We start from the raw sequence: 23323 nt of genomic DNA, 5'->3' as shown, positions 1-23323 counted from the left end.
CTATTAGCTCCACTGAAGAAACAAAAGAGTGCAAAGGACAGCCTCAGCTACCTACCAGGCCTTTTGCTGGGCATTCTGATGGAGAATTCAGTTGCCCTGGATTTGGGTTTATTACCAATTTTATCTATAGATACACTAGGAAGCAAAATCCCTATGGTGTGAAAATACAGATTTTTCTAAAAGAAGGCTTATTTTAGGCTGGGCGTTTGGCATCTCAGACAAGCTTGAAATAACATCTGAAATTACAGACTGCGTTATCCCAGAGGAAATGCACCCCTGCTCACTACCCTGTACTTCCACACATGAATTCTAGGTCAGCCATAGATCAGAGTCCTGGTTTCCACTCCCAGAACTAGGAAAAGAAAGAGATACAAAGTCTACGGGAAAAGTAATAAAAGAATGGAGAAGATCAAATTCTGCAACAGAGAAGGAGGGCTGTCCCAGATGGTAGTAGAAGCAAATCTAAGGTCATCTTAGGAAACCAAGTAGAGTGAAATAGTTTGCTTGGGAAGGCAAGACAAGGAAGGAAAAGGGCAATCAAGTTAGGAGCCAGAGATATCAAGAGACGTCGTGACCAGCAGTAAGTCAGGGCAGGGATCAGGAACATTTTCCTCTAAAAGCACAAGATTATAAATACTTTAGCCTTTGAGGAACATGTAGTCTCTGTTGCAACTACTCAACTCTGCCATTACAGCAACCAGAGACAACGTGAAACAGGGCATGACTGTTTCAATTAAGCTTTATGTATGAACACTGATATTTAAATTGTATGTAATTTTCATATGTCATGAAATAGTGTTCTTTTTGTTTTTTTCAACCATTTCAAAATATAAGAACCATTCTTATCTTGCTGTTCCTACAAACAGGTAGCAGGCCACGTATAGCCCATGGGCCATTGTTTGCCTACCCTGGACCTGGATCAGAGTGAGCCATTCAGTACTGATCATATGGAGTCTCATTTTTTTGTGTATGGTACCTCTGCATGCTTTGAAGTTAACATTTATGAGTTGGTTGCAGAAGAATATATAAATAATCTGATTTGTGAAGTATATATTTTACACAAAAATACCAATAATAGAAAATGGTAACCATAACCATTACTTCTACAGATTTTACTATGCTCTAGGCACTGTTTTTTACATATAGTATTAAATATTTAGTGAAATAGGAACTACTATCTGCATTTAAAGATAAAAATATTGAACAACAGAGACAAGAATATTGATATTTATAGCTATCCACAATTTATCTGCAACTCTGAAATCCTAAAAGTTTACAAATTTTTTTTAAGAAGGAAATTTGATATAAAAATCTGATCTGAATTGGTGAGTATGCCTAGTCTTTATTTCTGCCACTTGGGGTGAACATTCATACATTTCATGATAAAAATATTAATTATCAGATGCTACACCAGACTCTGCCAGACTTATTTCATAAAAGTTCATATAGGACTAGTATTATCTTTCTAAAGTTAAAAAAGAACTGCCTTTCCAAACACATCAGGCCCGATAGATGTTGAATAATAAATTGTATATCTTCTACCGAAAAGTATGAACCAACTCCCATGAATGATAGTGTGGTCTATTAAAAGAAAACTAGACTAATAGTTTGAAATCTTTGGGTTGAATCCAGCTTGTAAGTAATGAGTTGAGATCTTAAAAAACTTTACTTCACTCTCTGGATTTTACTTTCCTTATCTTGACCAAATATCCACAAGGCCAGGTGACAAATGTAGATGAAGGAAGCAGAGAAACTGCAGCTTCCGGGAGAGCAGAGGCCACAGCTAACTGGAAAACACGGGCCCTGTCTTTTGTCACATGAACATGCATGGTCCAAGTATCCTGAAAAATTTGAGAAAAAACAGAACCATATTTATATGTAAATTTTTTTTAGGGTTAAAAAAAACCTATGCAAGCTAACAAAACAGGTCTGTAGACAAAATGTGATGTACAGACTGCAATCCTCATCTGAGTGATGGGCTGTAACATCATCTTATACTGCATTCAGACTCAAATTCCATTCCTTCTGCTTTTACTTGCAGCTGGTGGTAACTTGCCTGCCTTGAAGCCCCTGTAGCACTTACATATTCCACTTAGTCAGCTGTTGGCATGGGCTGCCTTCCACTTTCAGTTATCTTTTCATATCTTCATGTCTTTTATGCCTAACTAGATTATAAGATCCTCGAGGGTCCTTGAGGGTGATGAAGTATTTCTGAATTTCTGTAACAATTGTCTCAGTGCCTCGAACACAGCAAGGGCTTAATGAAAACATTTGAATTGATGTAAAAACAGGCTATAAATAGCTTTGGCTCAATCATAAAGCCAAAGTCTGTGTTACTTGGATTCTTCATTGCCGGTGGGAGACATTGTGGTAAAATCGCCCCAGTAGGGGCTTCGGAATCCAACAGACCTAAATGAGAATACCAGCTTCTTTGCTTCAAGCTCTATGACCTTGAGCTTATTACATAACTGTCTAAGGATCACTGTAAAATGGAAGGTTAACAATACTCAACTCATTCTGTGGATTAAGGGAAGTAATGTATAAAGCATGTGGAATAGCATAAATGTCATTTACCGCTTATTCTCTTCATCGCTTCTGTGGCCAAGGAAAGAGAAAGGTTCTTACAGAATATTGAGGACTAGTCCTCACGTGGCTCTTCACTATCTATAGAAAATCAGATCCAGTAACTGCTGCAGAATCCCTGGAGGTCAGGTATACCAACTTCACCATAGTTCAAGGCGTTATCTAACGCTACAGTGTACCTTGAGTGATTTCAAACAAATTATGTTTTTCTGAGCTGACCTGAACATTTTCTTCTCCTTTTAAGCAACCAAAATACCTCTCCAAGTACATATCCCGTGACAAGTTATCTTTAGCTTCGAAGAAATAAAATAAAAAACGTTCGACACAAACTTGGCCAAGCATAGAGCCATGAATAATTTTCAATATATACATGAGAGCAATTTAGTTAAGGATGTGGTTTTCAGGATTATTTTATGCAGACATAACAAACTTCTAAAACAATCCTGCTAGGAAAACATGGACAGTGGGTCAGGATTCAGACACACTTGTGATATTATTAATGTCTATCCTTATAGGCTGCCTGAAAGAAGACTCCAGTCACTGTGATACAAAGGAGACAGTACACAAGGCTTCCAAAATGTCATAGACTGGTATCATAGAACCTTTGCACAAAAAGGGATTTAGCCAAGTAGTCCAGCCCTTTTCTCTATAACTTCCCAAAGGTCATCTTGGAGCTGCTTAAACACTTTCAGACAGAAGAGGAACGCACTCCTTCTAGTGATAACCTTTGTCATTGACATATTGAGAGGAATAAAACTAAGACAAGACCTTAGATCTGTTTCTGTCTCTTAGTCTGCTCTCTGAAGATATTCAGGATAGCTTAATGTGTAAGCATCTGTATTTGTATGAATATATACTGAGTATCACATTGTGTTCCTAGAATTATTTAAGATGTGCCAGATAATACAAAGTAAGTCTAATGGACTTTTTAATACGACTTACTATTTATCTTGATGGCAGAATCCAAACACCGTAACTTATTTCAGAATGCCTAAAATAGATATAATGCCCTGTGCACAGTGACCTGTCAATATTACTCACTAATCCTGTAGTTTGCCCTCATTATAGGATCAAAAGAGGAAAAAAAATAAATTCTGACAATTTCTAGTCCACTTTCCTGAAATTGACTACTACGGTTAATCTGGGTGTTCATCCATGGTTTGTGCAGCTTATGTTTTGAAAAAATATATATACATTTAGTATGGTTGTGCCTGTGATAATTAGAAGAACAAAGCCAGTTATATACTTACAACCATGAGGTGAAGACAATCAACCCTTTCTCCTTTAGCAGTGGTTGGCAGACTTTTGTAAACTACCAGATAATAAGTATACGCTTTGCCAACCTTGCAGTCTCTGTGGCAACCACTCAACTTTGCCATTGTACAGTTATAGTAGCCATAGACAATATGTAAACAAATGGATGTGTCTGTGTTCCAAATTAAACTTTATTTACAAAAGCAGGTTGCAGCTTGATTTAGCCCCAAGACCCAGCATGGTGGAGCGGGAAGAACATTGGCCTGGGAGTCAGGAGAAGGAAGTTCGAGCTGTGGTCCTTCTTCTAGCTACCTCTATGATGGCAAACACTTCACAACTTTGGGCTTGAGTCTTCATCTCTAAATGGAACAAATTATATGATTTTTCTTGAACTTCAGTTTCAAAGTGTCTACGAGTCAGTTATCAAAATCTCTTAAAAAGTTGTGGCTATTGAATAGTTCAGGTTACGTTGCTACTACATTCAAAACTTTGATTGGGGCTTTCCTTAACACTGACTACAGGAGCTCCCAAAAGGCCCTCCTGAAAATTAGTCCCCAGTGTAGATAATGAAATTGAAGGGATGGGAAATTTCTCTTTCCTCAGGAAAATGACAGAGACTTCTTCTCAATAACCCCAACTTAAGGTTCCCAGATTTAGCAAGTGTAAGTTATTTGTTGTTTATCTGAAATATGATTTAACTGGGTATCCTGCAATTTACCTGGCAATATTACTCTAACTCCTTAATTTTAAAAAGGAGTCAGACTGTTGACACTTTTACACATGTATTTTCACATGTATTGAGCTCACTAGGTCTCACAGCATCCCACATATTGGGCACAGGGATTGTTATCTTCATTCTAATCAGGAAAAAGTAGAGGCGTCAAGACTTAGGAATTAATCTAGTCTCAGAGGGCTAATGACATAAGTCTGAATATCCCCTAGCATCTTCAGAGAGATACAAATATTTAGTTCATTGTGGACCTACAACTTTGTACAATAGGTACTCATAAATATATATCAAAACCGTAAACTGCAAAACTGCAGTTATGCTTCTATTATGTCCATACAGTGCAACATTTACAGCTATTTCCTAAAACGATATTCAAATGCATTATCATAGAGACAAGCTTTACCTCTCACAGCATGAATTGTTGACTGAAATAATGAATTCTCCTTCTCTTGGAGAAAGGACATTTTCTTAAATCAATTGAAACAAGTCAAATATTTAAAAATTTTTATAACATAAGATGTTAATTAAATATGAAACCAGAAAATCCAAAATTAGGTGTGGAGTGTGTTGGCCTAAAAGACAACCTAAAAGATACACTGTTCTCTCAGGAGATAAAGGAATAAAAGAAATTTTAAATATGGCATGGATTTAAATATTTGATGATGTTTATGTGACGACAATACAGTTTTCCTTGAGCTAAGTGTGATTACTTGAGGCAACATCGCTTTCAGGAATCTTCAACCAAGATTTAAAAAACGGTCAGTCATCAAATCGAACTAAATAGGAGTATAGGGAAGAATTATTGCCTTAATAATCTAAGAAACTCATTTACTTTAAAAAATATCAGCATGAGCCAGGGCTATAAGCTAAAAGACTGTCAAAACAAGCCATGTCTTAGATGGAATGAGTGTGGTAACATCCTGTATTAGTGTGGCAAAATCTATTCTTCCTAAATTAAAAAAAACAACAATTTTTCTATTTTCCCCTTCAGCACTGATCCTCGGAATCTAGGCATTAGATTTAGATATTTCTGTGGGACGAGACTTTGCCTTCTGGAGTATCGTGCTGGGTAAAACCAGATGGACATCTTAGCACTCACATCAGAGGACTTTTTCCCTTTCCTCAATTTTCAGTGCCCAAATACCGTAGCCACTGGCCTCATCTCTGGTCTCCACTACTCAAAGTAGGGAAAGAGCCTATCATTTTGGTCATTAGCTGCCTAGAAATCATCTTTTGAAGGCATAACACGTGACCTCTGAGCCTCACAAATCTCACTTCAGTGGGTCTCCATTTCCTCAATGGAGGAGCACTCTGTAGAGCCCTGTGGCCACCTTGCAGTGGGGTTGAGAGCTGAATGAAATCCTTGGCCTATAGTGTCTCTCTGTGTTTTTACATAAGTGCACAGATGATACTGAATTTCACCATGGATTTCCAAGTCTAAAAAAAACAAAATGTTTGAAAACAGTGAAGACACAAAATGGACTGACTCTAACAAACATAAGCTTCAACTTCCTAACAAGGGATTTCAAAGACCATTCTCAGATTCACCAGAGAAATTACTCATCAGAGGAGGGAAAAAGAGATCAGCTTGTATTTCTTAGCTCTTATTATGTGCTAGGCTGCTGGCCATCATGCTAGAAGACAGGAAAAGCATTAGCTATCATCTTAATCAATCTATAACTCCTTACTTATTAATTCAGATGATCCATGCATATCTTTTATTGACACCACAAAAGTGAGATAAACTATTCCCAGAAGCTTCTCTGCAGATGACTCTGCTAACTGGGTTAAGGATGTTTTGAACTTTTTCTATTTGTTTAAAACTGCCGAAGTAATATCAAAGTCATAATTAGAGATAAAGTAATTTGGATCTCCAGAATTTTGCATAGGTGTTCATGCTAATAAATAGTAAAATTTGGGGATATGGTTAAGTAATCATGGAAGAGAAAATAATTAAATTCAAACTGTGCTTGCTTTCTTTTCTATTAGCCAGTACAGTGATTCCTTAATATTGCTCCCTTCATTGGAAGTCAGTAAGTCATTCAGCAATGAGGATAGCAGAGAGTAGGTTGGTGTCCACCAACTCCATTCCTCTTCCAAGATGCACAAAAAGAGTGTATTTCCCAGTCTCACTTGCAGTTAGATTGGGGCCATGGAACTAGCTCTTGCCAATGGAATGGACTGGCCCCCAAAAGTTCCTGTGAAGTACTGGTCTTTCTCCCACTAACTGGAAGTGAAGAATTCCAGGATGGCAAAGCCATCCTAAAGAAAGGGCCCAGCATCTTGCATTCTTACCTGGAAGACAGCCTCCTAATCTGCACTGAGCTGTGATGGAGGCAAAAAATAAATCCTTGTTATGATAAGCCACTGAGATTTGGGGGATGTTTCTTACAGGGGCTTACCAATACGAACCAGATATCAAAGAAAGGGCTCAGGCCCGATATTCTGTGTCACCTTAGCATGGTTCATTATCAAAAACTAACACGAGATATAAAAGGGTGCAGTGAGGAAATGGTGAATAGTGAGGGCTGGCAGCAGAGATCGTATAATGCAGAAAAAGCATATCGGAGAGTGGAATTGGGAACTTAGGGAAACTAAGACGTTGGCAACTCAAAGTAAACAATAGCAGAAGTCCTGTAGCTGGCTCCCTTGTTAGGGCTCAAAAGGCAGGCCACCAACAGAGAGGTGGGCCCCTGAGGACTTTTCTGACTGTATCTGGTGTTTATCTCTCTGATCCAAGCTAGAAAGTGAGCTCCTGTGTAGTCAGATCATTTGAAATGCCTACTGCAGTCCAGACCTCTGAGAAAGACAGTCTGGTTTGCGTATCTAATTTAGAGATCTAGATATTGGCTCAGAATTCCAAGGATACCACTGGAGTGAATGAATCTTAAACATAGGAAGTTTTCTATAACAAAAGTAATATTCATCAGCTAGAAATCCTTGCAGAGTGAATTTATTTGCATATTTTACTTCTCAAGTACTCTCATCTTTCTCTGATTTTGAGAACTTCATATAAGACTTTCTTCCATGAAAGCTTTCTTACCTGATGATGGTCAGTAAAGCAAATTAAAACCTCTAACATTTTGGGAAGCACATGGAAAGTGATGGGAACTCTTCAGTTAAAGCCTGTTTCCTGAAAGTGAATTAAACAATACCTGTAGTTATTCCTATTTAACTGCTCTTAGCAAGATTATAGGTAGTGGTTCCTGCTGATAGATTGAGTGCAAAGGAACGAGAAGCACTGGAAACTGGGGAGGGAAGTGAGTGATGTGAGTAAATATATATTTGGAATCTGTCCATTTAATTATTCTGAATGAGTTTCTGGTTCATGTTGGCAACATCTCTTGGGAAATCAGCTACACTGCATTTGTCTCACTGCTTCCACGTGCGTATTGAATGAAACTGTGCAGACTCAATACAAATTTATTCGCTGCTGATCCTAAGATGCACAGTGGAAATCTGAGGCGTCAACTTGCCAGCCCCCACTGTGTAAGACCTTAAGTGAGCTAGAGACAGGTTCTCAAACTTCGAGGTTGCAGTTATTTTTGTAATCTTTTTAGCAACAAATCGACCACGTCTATGCAGAGCCAGTAGGTCTATTTATAGCCAGAAATAACAAATGAAGTTATGGCAAGATCATGGAGCCATGGATCTCTCTGTTGCCACTAGGTAGCCATATGACCTTAAGTTAGTGACACTGAACAATTTTCTGCACTTGACCTTTATAGGTTAAGTATCTTTTGTGAGAGTAATTTCCCCAAAAGCTAGACACAAAATGTGACAGACCTGACAAATCTGAAAAAAAAAAAGAAAAAGAAAAATTGAGGTAGGAGGACGGTGAGAAGCTAGACACAAAGAGGGATAAGACAGCTCTTTAAATCCATCTCCTGTTTTCACCTGTTGTGGGCCAAATCTTAGAAATTCTTGGGTGTCAAAAAACAGTATCTGTTTTATCCATGAAACTCCTATTGTCCTTTGTGCCTCCAAAAATCCTGTATTTCCACATGGATTTGTCTAATGGCCCTTTCCCCTCCTTCTCAAGGACAGACTCTCTAAGGCAGCTGTGTCTCCCACCTTGAAGGTTTTGTGCTATATCCCATTAGCATTTTTCTGCATCAAAAAGATTTGTGGAACTCAACGGAAGCATAGCATTGTTTTCACACTTCGCACAAAGACTGGTCATTTTTTTAAAAGGTCAAGTGATTCTTGTAGCATTTACTGGTGCCTAGAATTCATTCAAGACAGAATCTTCTTTGCAGTTTATTTTCCATGCTATTGCTGGAAAAATACTAGTTTGCTTCCATAAACTCCAATCTTCCGAATCTAGGAGAATAAAAATGAGTGAGGGAGAAGTAAGTGAGGATGTTAAAAAAAAATCAAATAACCACTATCCTTTACCAAGAGCTGATGACTCCTAGGAGGGATCTGAAATGAAGGAAACAGTTGGTATTGGCTTTGGCATATACCTTCAGTACTTCTCTCCTCCCACTTGGTGCCCTGTCCAAGCTCTCCAAGGACTCCAACATCCTAAATTCTTGCCGATCGCCCCCTTCCCCACCACACACTTCTTACTCAGCTTCGTGTGTGTCTTGCTTTGGAATTACCCTTCCCTAGAATCAAACTCTCATTTACTTAAAGTATATCAGCCAGGTTAGAATGAAAGCTAATTCACATTAAGTTTATGACTAATCATCTTCCCACATACTCCTTAACATATTCCGGAATGTTTTCTTATTAGCTCTAATTGGTGAAATTTCAGTCAGTGTGGAAATAGGAAGGCATCCTCTCTCATCCTGGAAGGAAAAAAAAACAAATACCACAGGTTTTCTCTTCATCTATCCCCACTACAATTCTCCAGGCCTGGCCCTAATGGGAACTAATGAGCCTTTCTTTCCCCTCTCACCAACTTCCTGAATCAAGATCAATGAGCATTCCTAATTGCAATTTTGTCTCTCAATGAAAGGGGATGGGATAGAATCACTGGGATGTCTAGACTTACACCAAACCACAGTGAGATTTTCATGCCTCAGTTCCCAGTATTTGCAGCGGTCAATTATTACACGAGTAGCTCCCAAAATTTAGGAAAGATCAGGATCACCTGAAGGGCTTATTGAACGTGATTCCTGGGTTCTACCAGTAGAGTTTCTAACAGCGGTATGCTTGGGTGGGGTTAAAATTTTGCATGACTATCAAGCTCCCTTGTTGATGCTCACACTGCTGGTCTAAGGACAACACACTAAGGACCAGTGCTTTAGACTAAACTCTACTTCCACATGGAAGGTAAAAAGCATTCCTGAAGTAGAAGTTATATACTCAACAACAAAATGATGTAAAAAAGCACCACATGTTTAGGACCAGTGTCATTTTGCTTTCCAGAAGGTTGAGTTTTGTGAAAAGAAGAAGAAAAATGGAGTTGAGAGAGTTTAGGGCTAGGAGAGAAGAATCATGTCAGTTTAGAATGTGGTGCTGGGATCATCCTCTATAGGAAACTATGACCTCTGCCATGTTAGGAGAATCACACAGAGGATGGAGATTTTTTATTTTTATTTTTTTTTGACACTGAGTTTCACTCTTGTTGTCCAGGCTGGAGTGCAGTGCAATGGTGCAATCTCGGCTCACTGCAACCTCCACCTCTCAAGTTCAAGCGATTCTCCTGCCTTAGCCTCCCAAGTAGCTGGGATTACAGGTGCCCACCACCATGCCTGGCTAATTTTGTATTTTTAGTAAAGGTAGGGTTTCACCATGCTGCCCAGGCTGGTTTCGAATTCCTGACCTCATGTGATCCACCTGCCTAGGCCTCCCAAACTGCTGGGATTACAGGTGTGAGCCACCACACCCGGCCGAGGATGGAGATTCTTAAGAGATATATGAAGTCATCTTGAGTCACTCCCCATCTTGGCATGAATTAATAATTTAAGTTCTTGGTATATGATTGATACAGGCTGCCCAAATTCTGAGGTGCATTTTTTAAATTTACAAACATCCATGACCGTGATTTAACTGACATACCTATGCTAAGAATGAAGGGGAAAGAAAGTCTCTTTCTGGTTTTCAATCCTCTCCCTTTTCCTTCTTTTCTCCTTGATTCTTTCTGCCTCCAAGGCATTCTATAGCCATTATCAGGCTGCATACAATGAGCAAGCTCACTGTTCACGAAAAGGTTTTATAGAATGAGAGCTCTCCTTCTACTTTCTCTTGCACCATGTTGAGAAACTCACCCTCTTTTCTCCACTGTCTTGTTTCCTTTGCTCTCTCTTACTTAAGCATGCCTAAAAGGGCTTGCTGTACCATTGTGCTGACAAGGGAGGTAAGATTCCAAGGTTTGGATTTGGACATAGGGTCTGTATACTTCCTCAGAGGCCTTTAAGTTGGTCTTTGTGCCCCAACCCAACTTCAACAGAGAGAGATCCAATATGAAGGGAAATTGGGGAGTGATCCAATTAGCAAAAAAATATCGCTGGTCCAGGGAAAAAAAGGAGGCAAGCTTGCAAGAGCAAAAGGTGTTTCTTTTGTTTGTACAACTAAAATTTACTAAATAGAGTACCATTTTTCTTCCAGCCACCTAAATTCTGAGGGAGCATAGACCTTATTCACTGTCTTAGGTGAGGTCCACCAAGAATCAGACTCTGAACTAGACTTTAAGCAAAATTAGTCCATTTGGTAGAAAACACTGGCAGAGGTGTGGCAAAGTAAGAAAGGGAAAGGAAGAAACCAACACAGAAAAGTCAGTTTCATGGGGAACTGGGACTCACCACCTCTAGAAAATGGTATGGAACACACCTCTCAGTTGTTCCACCTAAGGACAAGGGAACGTATCTACCAATTCTTTCTAGTTGTTAGTTAAGGGTTGCTCCTAGGATGTTAATTTCTTGACATTTTTTTACTTGTACTCAGTTGGGACTTATATGCTCTTGTAATCACAGAAATCATAAAGGGAAGCACAGAAGCTAATGGAAGGTATCCAGTAGATGTGAAGAGAGTACCCACAACTCTCTTGCAGTCATTTTGAGTAGTTTTCTTCTTTCATCATCAGGTGTCCTAAAATTTCCAGCTGTCAATAATAAATGTACTCATTGGAAGCAAAACATATATTTTAGTTTCATGACCTTTCATTCCCTATTAGTGTTACCTTAATTCCATCCCATCCTGTTATTAGAATGACTCTATCAATGTCTTTCTAGAAAACAAATGCAGGGATAAATTTATTCCAAAAAAATAAAACACCATCTATGCAAAGATGTCTTTGAAATCTTGATAATTAATTCTATGAAACAACCCAGAGAAGTAATGCTTAACACTTTCCAAATGCATACTGATGGTAAGAAAAAGCATCAAATACTCACATTTGCATTTTGTCTAGACATGGCTACAAACTAAAATCCCTCAGTTGATCAGCTGGAGGGACCAAATAAATTTCTGTTATCAGTACAACAATAGCACTTGCTTGTTTTGTAGCAGCGCATATAAAAAGAACATTTAAATGCAAAATAGAATCTCAGGAAATATATTTTTTCAAGGTAAGCACTCACCATAGTATACTTGAATTATTAGTCTGATATAACTTTACTAGAGAAATGACAGAAAAGAAGACAAGACTAATGACATGATATGATAATTGAGTTGGCAAGGACAAACTCCTAAGTAGCTAATTTAGTGCTCAGGGAAACCCCAAAATGCATAAGCATGATTTTTCCATACTAAAAGTGAGTTATTGTATCTGATTTAGGCATGAGAGGTATTTTAGTATAATAAATCAATTATTTGGCATTGCATGTTAATAAGTTTTATCTAATCAATTTGCCATTGTAGTCACAGAGAAAATCTGGTAATGTAATAAGCAGCATGATCAAGCTTGATCCCTGTAGTAATGCCTATTTATCTGCAGGCTATAATTGTAAAAGAAGAATAAATAAAGCAATTTTGTCATCCTGATCAAACAGTGTAAGCCGCAGTTGATTCAGATGTTACAACAATGCAGTTGGTACAACTCACTGGGCAGCAGACTTCATGAGCGCTAAGCAAAAATTAAAATTGACTGCATCAAAGTCGACTCCATTTATGCCTAGCCTTCATTAAGGGTCAGCAAGAGAAAACAAAAAAATAAGAACAAAAAATAAATATGTTGGTGAAAATGTCATTTGGGCTCTCATTTACCTGGCAGGGTATAGACAGAAAATACAGGTTTAATGTAAATAATTGATAGTGTGATATGCCTTTATAGTTGAAAATAGTCAACATGGTACATTATAAAACCAGTTGAGAAAATGGGAAGTTCTTAAGAAGTGAAGAAAATCTTTCAAATTTGGGTCACATTCCCATATTTAAATTATAAACGGCAAGTAGATGCTGAACAATCCAGCTTAATGATCCTATCTTCTTGATTCTGCAATGGCGTATCAGCATGTTTTTACAGTATAAAATTCTAGATTCACAACATTTAATTCTATTCACAAAATTCTGTTAGCATGAAATCATCCTGTGGCAATTTAACAGAGGGCAGCCTTAAGATAGGTATTATGATAGGAGGATGCATAGAGAAATCAGTCACAGTCAATACCTCCAATGAGCTTATAGCCTAAGAGGGAGAGATTGACAAGAGCACTAGAGTGGGATGGATACTAATACAGAACCATCTATGTGGTACATGGAGATGCAGAGAAGGAACAGTCGAATGATAGGTAGGCATAAATTAGTGCAACCACTATGGAGAACAGTTTGGAGGTTCCTCAAAGCTAAAAATAGAGCTATGATATACGCCAGCAATCTCACTGCTAGCTATATGCCCAAAGAAAGGAAACCAGTATACTTAAGAGATATCTGCACTCCCCTGTTTATTGCAGCACTTTTCACAATAGCCAAGATTTGGAAACAACCTAAGTGTCTATCATCAGACGAACGGATGAAGAAAAGTGGGAGCACTATTCAGCCTTAAAAAAGAATGAGATCCTGTCATTTGCAACAAGATGAATAGAACTGAAAGTCACTATGTTAAGGGAAATAAGCCAAGCACAGAAAAACAAACTTCACGTATTCTCTCTTATTTGTGAGAGCTAAAAATTCAAACAATTGAACTCATGGAGATAGAGAGTAGACGGTGGTTACCAGAAGCTAGGAAAGGTAGTTGGGGGTAGGAAAGGGGATGCGGGGATGGTTAATCGGTCCAGAAATAAACTTAGAATAAATAACATCTAGTATTTGATAGCACAACAAAGTGACTACAGTCAACACTAACTCATTGTACATTTAAAAATAAGTAAAAGAGTATAATTGGATTGTTTGTAACGCAAAGAAAGGATAAATTATTGAGGTGATGGACACCCCATTTACCATGATGCGATTATTACACATCGTATGTCTGTATCAAAATGTCATGTACCCCATAAATATATGCATCTAATATACAGCCAATAAAAACCATAAATTAAAAAATATATAGGTAGGCAGGGAAGCATGTCACAGAAAGCTTTACAAATAATGCGACACTCAGGTTATTTGTTAACTGCGGAATTTAGATTTCTATTTTTGCAAAATCAGTTTCAAAGTTCTAGAACACATTCTGAGTTAAGTATAAGAAAATTTAGGCTGGGCATGGTGGCTTATGCATGTAATCCCAACACTTTGGGAGGCTGTGGGTGGATCACTTAAGGTCAGGAGTTTGAGACCAGCCCGAACAACATGGTGAAACCAGATCTCTACTAAAAATAAAAAATAAATTGGCCAGGTGTGGTGGCGCACACCTGTAGTGGTGCACATCTGTAGTCCCTTCTATCAGGAAGCTGAGCCAGGAGAAATATTTGAACATGGATGGCAGAAGTTGCAGTGGGTTGAGATCACACCATTGCCACTGTACTCCAGCCTGGGCAACAGAGTCAGACTCCATCTTAAAAGATAATTACAATAATAAGAAAATTTAAGAGTCAACTGGATTTCTAAATTTATTAGGTTGGTGCCAAGTAATTGTGGATTTTTGCCATTACAACCAACCTAATATTTTTCTGTATCCTTTCAGCTGGATAGTAACCACATCACTGGGTACTATTTCTGTCACTGGATACTTATAAAATCAAATTAACAACTATATTGAAGACATTGTTCTAGGTGACAAGTGAAAGCAAACTAACTAACTAAATAAATACATGATTAAAGCACAGCCTTTACAACCCAGGAAGGAAACAACTTATGAAACAAATTTAAGCACATAAAGAGTTAAATATTAAAAACTTAAGATAGGTTTTAACAAATGGAATGTCATCCTTTCTTCTTGGATAAAACACTTCAACACCATAAACATGTAATTTATCATTCAATCCATGTGTTTATTATAACCTCTGTAAAATACCAACAAAAATTTTCAAAGTCAGCAAGTGAGATATAAAGTCTGTATAACAGAAACATATGGAATGAAGTTAGAAAATGAAAAATCATAGATCCATCATAGAACCACAGCTATCTGATCAGCAGCTAGTGTTACCAGATACTGAAATATGTACCAAAGTCTCTATATTTGAAAGACTGTGATATAGTACATTGAATAGAGAGACTAAGCAGTGAGAAAAAAATTAGGAAGTCCAGGAAAAAAAACCCAAATACAAATAGAAGTTTATATATTATATAAATGTCAACTCAATCCACTAGATAAAAAAATATACTTTTTAAATAATTAGTGTCAAGACACTCTATAATCGTTTGGAAAATGATGAAATTGCATCCATTCCTTATACCATATGCCAGAATAAACTCCAAATGCATCAAGAATACAAATGAAATACATGAAGTTATGAAAATATTAGAAAAAAAGATGGATCCATTCCTTTACAACCTGAGTGTGGGGAAAACCTTTCTATGTCTAAAATACAGATGCAATAAAAGATGGATAAATGTGGCTCTATAAAAATGAATTTTCTATAAGGCCAAAAAGAAAATCACAATAAAAGAGTATAAAAATCTGGAAGAAAATGTTTGCAACATATATCATAGTTAAAAGACTAATAGTCAAGAAGTCACTGTGGTGACCAGGAGATCGAGAGGCTTCTTGGTAACTGGTACCAGCTATATGAAAGCAATTGCCACTGCTTTCCTGGAACTTGAGTAAATACAATCAAGTGGCATTTTAAATTTTTGCTGGAAGTGGTGTCATGAGACTGAAGATATCTCTTTTAAGAGAACCAAAGCATCAAGAATTAGTAAGCTGTGTAGGTTGGACTACTGCTGAGGGGCTATATTCATATAGTGATGATCACCAGATAGTGAAGAGAAACTTGTTCGCTAGTGGAACAACTCAAATAGTAAAGCTTTCTGATGATATTTACCCTATAGATCTTCACCAGTTTCCAAAGAGTTTGGGTATAAGAGACAAACTCAAGCAGAAAGCTTTGTCCTCATAAGTTCTGATGATAAATTTAATTTGATTTCCAAGTTAGAAAGAGTGGAAAAAAGTGTAGCAGCTCACTCTGGAGAATACTTGCAGGAAGATAGAATGATGAAGCAACAACATTAGTTACAGTTGGAGAAGGTGGACAATAAAAATTTGGTCAAAGACTTGGATGCTTAGATCAACTTTAGCTCAGCAAGCCCAGGTCAGCTCCTGACTACTCCCAGAGAATATTCCCAGAAAATATACTTACCAAGTACAGAAAAAGGAGGAGTGCCTTCTGAGGAATACCACTGTATTCAGTAGTGTGGGGTCCTGATTCAGAAAAGGTTCTTTATACAGCAGGCAAGCAGCTAATCATTAAACCTCTTCAGTGGCCGGCACAGTGGCTCACGCCTATAATACTAGCACTTTGGGAGGCTGAGGTGGGTGGATTACCTGAGGTCAGGAGTTCAAAACTAGCCTAGCCAACATGGTGAAACCCCTGTCTCTACTAAAAATACAAAAAAAAATTAGCCGGGCGTGGTGGCAGGCGCCTGTAATCCCAGCTACTTGGGAGGCTGACGCAGGAGAATTGCTTGAACCTGGGAGGCGGAGGTTGCAGTGAGCCGAGATCGCGCCACTACACTCCTGCCTGGGGGACAGAGTGAGAATCCGTCTCACAAAAAGAAACCTCTTCAATCAAATGCTAAAGTTTTACAGAAAGCTTATGATGGCATCATTTTAAAAATAGATTGGAACTCAGTCAATAATCTTATTTTATCTGCTGGTGAAGACTGTAAATATAAGGTATGGGATAGTTACAGTCACCCACTGTACAATTCACAACCTCATGAGCATCCAATTACTTTAGTTACCTGGGCTCCAGATGGAGAATTATTTGCTATTGGATTATTTCATACTTTACTCTTATGTAATAAAACTGGGTGATCATATGCTTTAGAAAAACACTGGCAGCATATTTAATATTGCATGGTCAACTGATGGCACTCAGACTGCTGGAGTGTGTGGAATTGGGCATGTTGTTTTTGCACCTGCGGTGGAACAATATTGAGAGTGGAAAAACTTTCAAGTAACATTAACTAAAAGAAGGATCATACACGTTCATAATATTCTTAACGATGCAGTGAACTTACTGGAATTCCATCACGGCCATTAAAGCATCTTTGAACTCTGCACACTTAGTTGTTTCAATGTCTCTTCAATGTTATGTGGTCTCCACAAAGAACTGGAATACACCAATTATATCTGACCTCAAAGAAGGAACTGTTAGTTTAATCCTGCAGGCAGAAAGACATTTTCTTCTCATAGATGTTAGCAGTATCGATTTATATTCGTATGAAGGGCACTTTATTTCATCTCCAAAATTTCCTAGAGTGAGAGCAGATATACTGAATGCACAGACTGTGCCTCTAGCAATGAGATGATACCATAGCAATGAGACAAAGTTGATGAAAAAATTGGGGCATTAACTGGAAAACCATTAGATGATGGAAAGTTCCTTCCTTGTAAGAATGAAATCTTGAAAATTGCTCTGGATCAGCCGGGCGCGGTGGCTCACGCTTGTAATCCCAGCACTTTGGGAGGCCGAGGCAGGCGGATCACGAGGTCGGGAGATCGAGACCACGGTGAAACCCCGTCTCTACTAAAAATACAAAAAATTAGCCGGGCGTGGTGGCGGGCGCCTGTAGTCCCAGCTACTCGGAGAGGCTGAGGCAGGAGAATGGCGTGAACCCGGGAGGCGGAGCTTGCAGTGAGCCGAGATCGCACCACTGCACTCCAGCCTGGGCGACAGAGCGAGACTCCGTCTCAAAAAAAAAAAAAAAAAGAAAATTGCTCTGGATCAAAAAGGACTTACCAATGATAGAAAAGTTACTTTCATTGATAAAAATAGAGATATGTTTACCACTTCTGTGAAACAATCTGAGAAGGAAGAAAAAATTATCAAACTTGGAACAATGGTGCATACTTTGGCATGGAGTGACACATGCACTATCATTTGCAGACTTCAAGATACTCAATTTACAGTGTGGTATTACTCCAATATGGTTTATGCGGACAGTGACATTTTCCCTAAAACATTACGTGAAAGGGATACAAGTGAATTCAGTAAAAATCCCCATATTGTGAGTTTTGTTGGAAATCAGGTAACTACAACAAGAGTTAATGGCCCTCTGGTTCACATCAGTGTATCACCATATCCTGTTATTCTCCCTGAATATGTAGACAGTTCAAAATGGGAAGATGATGTAAGACTTTGCCGCTTTGTTGAGGAGCAAACCATGTGAGCTTGTCTAGCTGCTATGGCAGTTGCTAATCAAAATATTACTATTACAGAAATAGGCTATGCAGCAATTGGTGAAATCGATAAGGTCCGGTACTTCAATTCTATGAAAGTCTTTCATTTAAAGAGTCAAAAATGGCCCACATACTAAGGTTTAGTGGAAACATACAGGAGGCTGATATCGCACTTATTCAGGCTGGCCTCATTTATCACGCAGTCCAGATCAATATTAATCTCTACAACTGAGAAAGCGCAGTAGAATTGGCTGTAAAATACAAAACACATGCTGATACAGTTCTTGCTTACTGTCAGAAGTTTTTGGAGACATTTGGTAAAGAGGAAACATAAACAATACTTGCAGTATGCAGAAGGTCTCCAAAAAGATTGAGAGAAAAATCAAAGCCAAAATTGAGATTGAAATTACAAAAGAAGGAGAACAATCATCAAGCAGCCAATCCAGTAAGACTATGGGTCTAAAGCCCTACGTGCCACGCGTATCTTTAAGAAGTTTTGTCTTTTGAAATGAATTCTGATTAACTAAGGATATGCATATTTTGGTTGATAAAAAAAAAGGAAAATCTTTAAATAAGTATACACACTTGCTGTGTATTTAATGTAAAAGTACATTCAGAAAGATGAAACACAAAGTAATTTGTGTACTTCTCTGTTTCATATTTTTCTAATCCAATAATTAGCAAAAATATTGTGATATACTTATGATATGCCTATGTAGTGTTAATTATATTTCAGTTTTTTGCCCGTTATTTCATCCCGGAATCTTCAGCCTGAACAAATATGAATGTTGATGATAAAACATTAAACTATTTAAAAATGCATATTATTAATTTCTATTTGACCTCTAAATTGTGAAATGCCTCCAAAAGTTTATTTATAGAACAAAAATACATGAGGATGGATTTGCGCAAATGTATAAAATGCAGACACTTATACGCCAAAGTTCATAGCAGCATTACTCAAATAGCAAAAGGTGGAAACAACTCAAATATCTATCATGAATGGATAAACAAATGTGGTACAATACATAGAATGGAATATTATTCAGCCTTAAAAAGGGATGAAATCCTGATAAATGCTACAACAGGATAAACCTTGAAAACCTATGCTAAGTGACATAAGCCAGACACAAAAGGTCAATTATGATACCACTTATATGAGGTACAAGCATAGGCAAGCTCATAGAGATAGAAAGGAGAACAGTGTTTACCAGAGACAGGTGGGGAGAAGGAAGGGTGGGGGGTGGCTGTTGATTAACGGGTACATAGCTACTGCTTGGGATGAACAAATTCTGAAAAAGAATGGTAATGATGGTTGCTCAACATTCTGAATGTTAATGCCACTGAATTGTTCCCATAAACATGGTTACAATGGTAAATTTTGTTATGTATATTTTATCATAATTTTAAAAATATATCTAAAATGGGTAAGAAGGCTTCTCCTCATTCCTTTCCTGACTTGAGATGGTCAGGCAATAGGCCCTGAAGTCTGAATTTGTGAAAATCTTCTTAAATGATAAACCTGTTTGACTAGTCTTAATCATTTGTCTCCAAATTATTACCATATAACTTTTTAAAAAATAAATACCACTTACAAAATCTTATGTGAACCCATTTTTGGAAATTGTACATTATAGAGTGCATATGTGCATATGTATGGAATTATATATAAATATGTTACATGTGTATAAAGGGATAAAGGGATTATGTCTCTTACCCCCATTTGAATTACTATGTCTAGTTTTTTTATTTTTAATAGAAATCTTTTCTTTTTAACCTGTTTCTTTTCTTTTCCGGAATGTTGGAATATTCTGCTCTTGACCCAGATACTGGGTACAAGAGTGTACTCAGTTTATGAAATCTGATTGAGCAGTGTACTTATAAGTTGTACTGTTTATATATTTTCTATATTGCTATATTTCAATGAAAGGCTTAAAAATTAAAAAATGGTTAAAAGAGTTTTGTTATATATATTTTACCACAATAAAAAAGTAAAAAATAAAGTGTCTATGTTCCAGAACAACAACAGAAAAGGCTAATAGCCAATATAAAAATATTTTTAAAGTTTGAAGGAAAAAACCCACTAGAAAAATGAACAAAACTATATACACAGGTGGTTTGGAATAAGACAAATATAAAAATAATCTTTAAACATATGAAAAGATTATTGATTTCATTCACAATAAAATAAATGCAAATTAAAATTACATTGAAATATGTCAATTGAGTGGCAAAAATATAGAAGTCTGACAATATACATTGTTGATGAGACTCTGGAAAAACAAGCACACTCATATGTTACGAATGGCAATCCAGAATGATGTAATCCCTCTGGAGAATAATTGCTAAACCTAACAAGCCTATTCATACACCAACCCAGAAATCCCTAGGTATTTACTCTGATGACACACCTCATAGAAAAATACATCTACAGTGCTATTCACTGTTATAGTAAATTATTAGACACCAATTCACAAGATATCAGCAGGATTAAACTTTGTTACATCCACAGAAAGGGGTATTATGTAGCAATAAAGACAATGAGAAAGATCTCCATAAACTACTGAAGTAATCTCCAAGATAGAGTGTTGGGTAAAAAAAACAGCAAACTTGAGACAACTGAGTATCAAAGTGAGAAATGATGGAAATGGATGAGAACATTGAATACGAGATGAATCTGGAGTCCATACTGATGCTACAATAAATTTTAAAAAGAGAATTAGAGATGATAAAATCTTCTTTATAGAAGAATGTCAATTAATACATGTAAAAAGACTGACAGAATTACAAAAATCATCATTTTGCAACCTTGATGGTAATTATCAGTTCAAGCGAGAATTGTCAATGGATGCTAAAGCTAGTTTGTAGAACACTGATGAAAAATGGGATATTCCTAGAATCTCGAACTATTTCCCCAGAGATTATTTATTTACTACAATTACTTACTCTTTGTTCAGTAAAGACCTCAGGTGTATGGTTAAGAAAGACAGGTTTCAGCCAGGCAGTCAGGTTCTATTAGCTACTCCTACTCTCCCCATCGGTGTGACTCACCACAGAATCAGTTCATCTAGAGTGGTAGGAAAAAGTACTGTGACCTCCCGCTGCTCAGAGGCCCCACCACACATGGTAATAATTCCACCTCCAGTTAAGAACAGGTGTTCTGAAAAATGTATGGGCATGAATGCTTATATGTAAAATTTATACTGAAGATAACAATTGTATTATTCAGGGGGAAAAAGACGGAAATTCACCAACAAATATCTTTTAAGAAAAATGTGTAGGTTAAAAGTATTCTGAATTTTTAACAAAGTTGTTAAATTCAATGGAGAACAGAAAAATCTTTTCAACAAACGATGCTAGACAACTAGATATCCACATACAAAAGAATGAAACTAAACCCCTGTTTGCATACCATATGCAAAAATTAACTCAAAACAAATCTGAAAACTAAATAAAACTCTTAGAAGAAAACATATAAATAGTTCTTCATGACTTTGGATTTGGCAGTGGTTAGATATGGTACCAAAAACATGAGCAAAAAAAGAAAAAGTTGATAATTTACACTCCATCAAAATTTAAAATTTTTGTGTTTTGAAGGACACAGTCAAGAAAGTGAAAAGATAACTCACAGATTGAGAGAAAATATTTTAAATCACATATGTCATAAGGGACTTGTAACTAGAATATATAAAAATATCGTACAATTCAACAATAAAAAGAAAAAATAACCAAACTAAAAACTGGGCGAAGAATTTGAACATATATTTTGCTCCAAAGAAGATATACAAATGGCCAATAAGCACACGGAAAAACACCCTTAGTAATTAGAGAAATGCAAATGTAAAATAGCAGCTACGTGAGATGATAGATATGTTAATCTGCTTGACTATAATAACAATTTTACTATCTATATGTATCTGATAACATCATGTTGCAAACCTCAAATATACACAATAAAATTTATTTTTAAAAATGAGATACCACTTCACCACGAACAGGATGACTATAACAAAAAAGTCAGATAATAACAAGTGTTGGTGAGAACGTGGAGAAAGTGGAACTCCCCCACATCTGCCACCCCACCCGCCACATTGCTGGTGGGACTGTCAGGTTGTGCAGCCACTTTGGAAAACAGTTGGGAAATTCTTCAAAAAGTTGAACAAAGAGTTCCACTGAACCAAGTAATCCCACCTCTTAGATCTACATCCAAGAAAACTTTAAATACATGTCATCATAAAAACCTGTACACAAATGTTCATAGCAGCATTAATAATAGCCAAAAAGTGGAAATAGCTTTTTCCAATCAGTATATAGAGGGATGGATGAACAAATGTGTTATATCCATAATATGAAATATTGCTCAGGCACAAAAAGGAATGAAGTTACTGTTATGTGCTACGACATAGACAAACCTTGAAAACATTATATTATGTAAAAGAAATCAGATGCAAAAGGCTACATTTTATATTATTCCATTTATATGAAAGATTCAGAATAGGCAACTCCACAAGGACAGAAAGTAGATTAGTGGTTGCCAGGGGCTGGGGGCAGGGGGAAAAGAGAGTGACTACAACAAACATGGGGTTTCTTTTTGGGGTGAAAAAAGTTCCAAAATTAGATTATGTTGATGGTTGTACCTCTCTAAATATGCTAAAAACTATTGAATTGTATTTACACTTTAAAAGGGTGAATTTTATATTATGTAAATTTATTTCCATAAAGTTGTAATAAGAAAAACATATTCTGAAATTAAAGCCTAACTTGTGAGTGATATAAGGTCCAAAGGGAAATGGTCTTTAATAATGCCATCTGTCAATAGAGCCATCTATCAAACCAGGAACCAAGAGTATGTGGATGAAGTTGTATGATCGCACACAATAGACGAAAAGAGTAGGACACCCCACTGAGGGACAAAACATCATCCCAAAAGAGGGTATCCCAAGTTCTGGACGTCTGCACATCAACTAATACAAGATTGCATAGAAATTGCGGCAAGAGTAGAAACCTATTTCCCTTGACAAGAACCAAATGAACCACCCCAAATGACTGGATGTTTACAGCCTCCTCTGCCGTACATCTTTGCTCCT

The 23323-nt window shown here is 37.1% G+C and overlaps 1 protein-coding gene and 1 pseudogene across 1 annotated transcript in view; one reads left to right on the top strand and one right to left on the bottom strand.

The window, feature by feature from the left end:
• UNC13C (unc-13 homolog C) overlaps positions 1-23323 on the bottom strand; it is a 620990-nt gene that overhangs the window by 568174 nt on the left and 29493 nt on the right. The gene's annotated exons all lie outside the window — the stretch shown is intronic.
• Positions 15303-18836, top strand: LOC116481648 (intraflagellar transport protein 80 homolog; annotated as a pseudogene).

The sequence above is a fragment of the Hylobates moloch genome, unplaced genomic scaffold, assembly GCF_009828535.3.
Source record: "Hylobates moloch isolate HMO894 unplaced genomic scaffold, HMol_V3 SCAFFOLD_14, whole genome shotgun sequence".
Lineage (NCBI taxonomy): Eukaryota > Metazoa > Chordata > Mammalia > Primates > Hylobatidae > Hylobates > Hylobates moloch.
The sequence above is the reverse complement of the archived record's forward strand: the minus strand, read 5'-3'. Positions and strand labels throughout refer to the sequence as shown.